Raw genomic sequence first — 6,000 nt, forward strand, 5'->3', positions numbered from 1 at the left:
TGGGGTTTCTGGGACACTTCTGGCAGGGTTGTCCACACTGAAAACTTGGAGGAAGGGTTTTCACACCAGTGCCAAGCAAATTCACCTAAAACTCACCACATCCCCCTCTGTTACAGAAAAGTTCTATTTCTTCTGTTGCAGAAGCTAAGAGGCCAGTAGTAAGTGGTTCTAAACTATGGTGGGTCTGATTCCCAAGCATAAGCATATTTAGGAGTAGGATGCTGGGAGCAAAACAGAAGAAATAGCCTCAGTCAATTCATTGGAAAAGACCCTGATTCTGGGGAAAGATTGGAGGCAAAAGGAGAAGGGGACGACAGAGGATGAGATGGTTGGGATAGTATCATGGATTCAATGGACATGAACTTGGGCGAACTCCGGGAGATGATGAGAGACAGGGAGGCCTGGTGTGCTTCAGTCCATGGGGCCACAAAGAGTCCGACAGACTTAGTGACTGAACAACAACAAGAACAAAGTTTCTAGGCAAGATTCAACTCCAGTGAGATTTCTTTTCATCCCCCTAAAGCCAGAGATGTCCCTTACCCAAATTAACTGATGGTTTTAGCATGAATCTTTAAATATATATATATTTATGTATTTTTTTTTATTTTTGGCTGCATCAGGTCTTAGTCGTGGTGTGCAGGATCTCTCATGGCACACAGGCTTAGTTGCCCCACAGCATGTGTGAACTTAGCTTCCCGACCAGGTATCAAACCTCCACCCTCTGCGTTGGAAGGTGAATTTTCAATCACTGGACCACCAGGAAACCCCTTATCATCAATCTTACAGGCTTCTCCCCTCACATTGCACATGCCTCCTGGACAGTTTCTACATTTCTAAGTGACAATGGACACTCTAGACCCATTGAGTGGCCCCCTGTCATAGGTACACCCTGAATCCTGTTACCACACAGAAGTGCTGCACTCATGCAATCCTGCAATCCTGCACTGAAATTCCATCCTGTGTCCACTGCTTTTTTACTCTCAATTCCAACCAAATAGATTCTCCAGCCACCAGCTACCTCTCTCTGCCTTCCAAGCATCTAAGCCCTTCCACCTCCACTTGAGTTCCTTCTGTATCCTTCCTGGTTATTCGAGATCTGGTCACTCATTTATTTCAAACACAATTCCCAGGAGTGGCCACGATTCACACACACTCACAGACAGGGTCTCCCACTGCCCCCAGCCTGTCAATATCCAGGGACTTCCCCAGTGGTCCAGTGGTTAAGACTCCTCACTTCCATTGCAGGAGCATGGGTTCCATCCCTGGTCCAGGCACTGAGATCCTGCATGCCAAGCAGTGCAGCAAAATAATAATAATTAAAATAAAACATTTAAAAAATACCCACCTTTGAATCAGTATCACCCAGACAAGAAAGGTCACCTGAGAAAACCACATTACCCCAAAGTGTGGGGACATTACCAACTGATGGTATATAAGGTGTGTAACATGAACTGGATCCTCATTCTGCTTAAAAGAACTGTTCCATGTCCCTAATCAGCTTCTCTCCCCAGAGATGTCTAGAAGATTCCAGAAGTTTGTAAACACTCTTTATTCTGGGAGGAAACACTCATAACTTCCATCAGATTCTCAATGGTGGTCAATGACACCAAAATTTGAAGAACCTGCTGGTATACGTTAGATATGCAAAAAACATAAGCAGCTGAATATTTAATGTAGGCAGCTGCTTATGAAATCAGTGGTGTCAAGGCAAGCAAGGCTGATGGAGCTCTCCGGTTGCTTGCGTGTCTTGATGGAAGAAAGAAAACTCTGGACTAAAGCCAACATGCTGTATGAATGTTGAACTGAAGGAACAGAACTAAATAGCTTCTGCCTGCTGAGTAAATTCTCACACCCAAAAGGAGCACACCTAGCCACTTAAACTACATACACAGAGATTAAAGGGCCCATTTACACAGCCATCAATCGCTCTGTGCCCAGAGGCTCCTGAAAGTGTGGGTGACCTCCCTCAGTCAATGACTGCCATCTGTCTACATGCCACTTGCCCCCAGTCCAGCTAGTAAAACCAACAAAATTAGACCTCAGTGGCTGTGTGGCCTGCTCATCAGGGAATCTGGGTTTCATTCCACCTGTTCCCAAGAAGCAAATCAATTCTCAACTTTAAAATAAATTTCTTGTGGATGGCTCCAAAAATCTTTCTAAGCATAAATTTCAGCTAAACTACAAATGTAAAAAAAAAAAAATTTAATGGAGGATAATTGTTTTATAATATTGTCCTGGTTTCTGCCACACATCACTATGAATCAGCCACATGTATACACATGTCCCCTCCCTCTTAAACCTCCCTCCCGCGTCCCACCCCATCCCACCCCACCAGGCTGTCACAGAGCACTGGGTTGAGCTCCCTACATCACACAGCATATTCCCACTGGCCATCTGTTTTGCATATGGCAATATCCATGTGGGAACATGCACAAACACTTTTAAAAGAGGCTTATTAGTATAGTTGTTTGTATAGCAAGCTGGAAGGAAGGAAGTTGATATACTTCTGTCCATAGGTCTCCAAGGGTTTTGATTCCAGATATATTTTTCATTCATCAACCATGATCCAGATGACAAGCAGCTTTTCCTGGACTGTGTTACTTTTGCTTGCCTGTTAAAAACCTCTCACATCTCACCCTAATCCATCACCAAAGTTAAAAACACTTTGCCATCTAAATATCTTAATTGGTGTAATGTCTGTTCAAATCTTTGGACCATTTTTTTAAAAAAACTGAATTGTTTGTTTCCTTGTTGAGTTTTGAGATTATATATTTTGGATATAAGTCCTTTGTCAGAAAATTATTTGTAAATATTTTAGTTCTATTAATAGTGTTTTATTGAATAAGAAAGCTTTTAATTATAATACAGTCCAGTTTATCTTTAAAAAAATACTTGAAAGTTCGTCAAGGAAAACCAGGGGTTCATCTTTTTCCTATAGCTTTGCCAATCTAGTTATTCTTCCAGAAGCAGAGAGGTTGAGCCCTCACTCTCATAAAAGCCTGAACATTACAGCACATACTGGAGTTGTTATTTGACTTTTTTAAATTAAGATATAATTGGAATCCATCATTAAGTTAGGTTCAGGTGTACAACATAATTATTTGATATTTGTATATACTGTGAAATGTTCTTGCCAAGAAATCTAGTTAACATCCATCACCATAGCAAGTTACAATTTTTTTTTATGATGAGAACTTTGAAGATCTGCTCTCTTAGCAACTCACCAATGAACAAAACAGTATCTTTGACTAAAGTCACCATGCTGGGCATTACCTTCCCATGGCATTTATCTTATAACCGGAAGTGTCTACCTTCTGACCACCTTCACTCACTTCTCCCACTAGCCCTCACATCCGGCAACCCCCAATCTCTTCTCTGTATGATTCCAGGTTTGTGTTTTTGTTTTCAGATTTCACATTAAGAGGTTACATAGTATTTAGCTTTTCCTTATTTCATCGAAGGGGTTTTATTCTTTTGCTTATTTCCCCCCAACTTTATTGGCAGTATCAATGACAAAAGAAATTAAGAATCTAAAGTATACATTGTGATAATTTGATATTATACATTGTGGAAGGATCCTACTAGAGTTTCTTTTTTATTGTTGTCATTCTTTTGGTTGTTGTTGTTATTCCTTTTTAAGATTAATTAATTTATTTTAATTGGAGGCTAATTACTTTACAATATTGTAGTGATTACCACACACTGACGTGAATCAGCCATGGTGTACATGTGTTCCCCATCCTGAACCCCCCTCCCACCTCCCTCCCCACCCCATTCCTCAGGGTCACCCCCGTGCACCAGCCTTGAGCACCCTGCCTCATGCATCGAACCTGGACTGGAGATCTATTTCACATATGGTAATATACATGTTTCAATGCCAAAGTTTCTTTTTAAAGAAAAAGACAGACTCTATCCTTTCCTCCACTTCAAGGAGTCATAGTACAGTGGGGGAAAGACTACAATGAGGGGGATAAATAAACAGGGAGAGACCAAGCTGCTGAGTGTGCCAAGGGTCTGCATTGTGTGCCAGGCACCACATACACATCCACCTAGACTCACCACTTAGCTCTGTGAATCTAAGCAAGTTAGTTAACTTTTCTGGGTCTCATATGTTTCCTCAGCTGTAAAACAGGGATAATATCCATACTGCTACCTCCTGAAGTTGCAAGGATGTGTACCTGCATGATAAGTTGCTTCAGTAATGTCTGACTCTTTGTGACCCTATGGACTATAGCTCACCAAGCTCCTCTGTCCGTGGGGATTCTCCAGGCAAGAATACTGGAGTGGGTTGCCACACCCTCCTCGAAGGGATCTTCCCAACCCAGGGACTGAACCCTTGTCTCTTAAGTCTCCTGCATTGGCAAGTGGGTTCTTTACCATTAGCACCACTTGGGAAGCCCAGTTACAAGGATAAATATGTATAAATCACTTAGCACAGGGCTAGGCTTCACTGATGGCTCAGATAGTGAAGAATCCGCCTGCAATGCAGGAGACGTGGGTTCGATCCCTAGGTTGGGAAGATCCCCTGAAGAAGGGCATGGCAACCCACTCCAGTATCTGACCTGGAGAATCCCCATGGACAGAGGAGCCTGGTGGGCTGCAGTCCATGGGGCTGCAAAGAGTGGACACAACTGAGCAACTAAGCACAGCACAGGCATACAGTCAACAGTATGGAAATAAACCCAGATAATTCAACTGAGGACAAGCAAAGGCTGTATATTCAATTTGCTGCTGCAAGCATCGACTGAAGAAAGAAAAATCTTCACAACCTAAATGTTGTTTTATTTGGAAGACAGAACAGAGGACTTAAGCCCAAAATGTGGCCTCTCAGACAACTCTGAGAAATTGTTCAGAAGAAGTAAGAGAGGAGCCAGTATATGTAAGAGCTTCCCTGGTGGCTCAGATGGTAAAGAGTCTGCCTACAATACAGGAGACCCTGGTTCAATCCCTGGGTTGGGAAGATCCCCTGGAGAAGGGAGCGGCTACCCACTCCAGCGCTCTTACCTGGAAAATCCCATGGACAGAGGAGCCTGGCAGGTTACAGTTCGTGGGTTCGCAAAGAGTTGGACATAACTGAACGACTTTCTTTTCTTTCTTGCAACAAAGATCAGATGGTCAGAACATCAAAAGATTACTATTAATTAAAGAAAATCAGATGTCTCAAGTTAATAAATTTAGTGTTTTTCTATGCATGGGAAGAGGCAAACGTCTGGGCTCTTTGAAATCATTCCTTTAACAGGCACCTCAGTTTTCTGGGGCCAGTATCCCATGTTCTCCCATCCTGAGTCTTCTCAGGGTGCACTGTTGGGGGCGGGGAGGGTGGCTGCAGGGGCTGATGGCTTCATGGGGGTATCCTGTTTCTATCCTGAGTTCCTCCCAGGGCTCATGGTCAGGGCAGCTGTGGTATGATGGCTTGATGGCTGCAATATCCTTTGCTTACTGGTATGGCAGGCAACTTTCTTTCACTGACAGGAGTCAGCCACCATCACTTGTGTTTGGCAGAGACTCAAAGACACTCAGAGGAGAGGGAAAGCTTTACAGTGGAAAGGAAAGGGGAAGAAGAGGCCTCGCAAATGCCCCGACTGGAGGCTGTTGGCCTGGAGAAGGTGGAGGAAGGAAGACCAGCAGTAGGGCTTCCTCTGTGATTGGTTAAGGGAACATATCTGGCTTTATTTGCTTGGCCACAAGGGCTTCCCTGGTGGCTCAGAGGTTAAAGCATCTGCCTGCAATGTGGGAGACTTTGGTTTGATCCCTGGGTCGGGAAGATCCCCTGGAGAAGGAAATGGCAACCCACTCCAGTATTCTTGACTGGAGAATCCCATGGACGGAGAATCCCATGGACAGAGGAGCCTGGCGGGCTACAGTCCACAGGGTCGCAAAGAGTCGGACACGACTTCATTTTCACTTTCAAGTTGGGACCTAAGTGGAAACAAAAATCAGAGAATTGGACAGTTACTGACCAAATCCTGACCACTCTGAGCCATTGGTATCAGGTACTAC

The sequence above is a fragment of the Bos indicus genome, chromosome 25 (assembly GCF_029378745.1).
Source record: "Bos indicus isolate NIAB-ARS_2022 breed Sahiwal x Tharparkar chromosome 25, NIAB-ARS_B.indTharparkar_mat_pri_1.0, whole genome shotgun sequence".
Lineage (NCBI taxonomy): Eukaryota > Metazoa > Chordata > Mammalia > Artiodactyla > Bovidae > Bos > Bos indicus.